At 45.5% G+C, this 595-nt stretch overlaps 1 protein-coding gene across 1 annotated transcript in view; it reads right to left on the minus strand.

Annotated features, from left to right (window-relative positions):
• Nek5 (NIMA related kinase 5) overlaps window positions 1-595 on the minus strand; it is a 34,203-nt gene that overhangs the window by 24,246 nt on the left and 9,362 nt on the right. The window lies entirely within an intron of this gene.

The raw sequence follows: 595 nt of genomic DNA on the forward strand, positions 1-595 counted from the left end.
AAAAAAACTTATTTAATGTCATACTAGGAATTAAACCTAGGGCCTTGAGCATAAAGCAAGCAATCTCCCACCCATCCACCCCCCCCCAATCCCTGTTAGTAACTATAAATATATGATTGGTTTAAGGAATCATTTTAAAGAATAAAAAGTAAAATTAAATCCAAAAGGCAAGAGGATGAGATGTCAAGGAGGTTGCCAAAGTGCCCAAACAAGGATTCAGTAAAGCAAAGTAGAGCGGGACAGAGGCGTGGCTCAGCGGCAGGCCATCTGGTGACACAGGTAAGAGGGAGCCACTTGTCTGAAGCATGGTGCAGGTGGTAAGCTCGGCTGGACTCACTATTGGTGTCAATGGTAAGTTCAGAAGTGCCCTGTCTAAGGTCATTTTCCTTAGGCAGAAACACTGAGGGATGGGGCAGCTAGACTCTCCCTCACTGTCCTGGATTCCTTGAGCAAAAGGATTTTCAGTCAAATCGCCAGCTAGCCCACCCACATTCAACATCAGCCATCTCAAACACCCCACACATGGCTGGAGAAGACCTCACAAGTATCTTACCTTGGCTCTTGAAGACACGGTCTGGGCTATTGAAAAGTTTTT

This window comes from Microtus ochrogaster, linkage group LG7_11, assembly GCF_000317375.1.
Source record: "Microtus ochrogaster isolate Prairie Vole_2 linkage group LG7_11, MicOch1.0, whole genome shotgun sequence".
NCBI classification, from domain to species: domain Eukaryota; kingdom Metazoa; phylum Chordata; class Mammalia; order Rodentia; family Cricetidae; genus Microtus; species Microtus ochrogaster.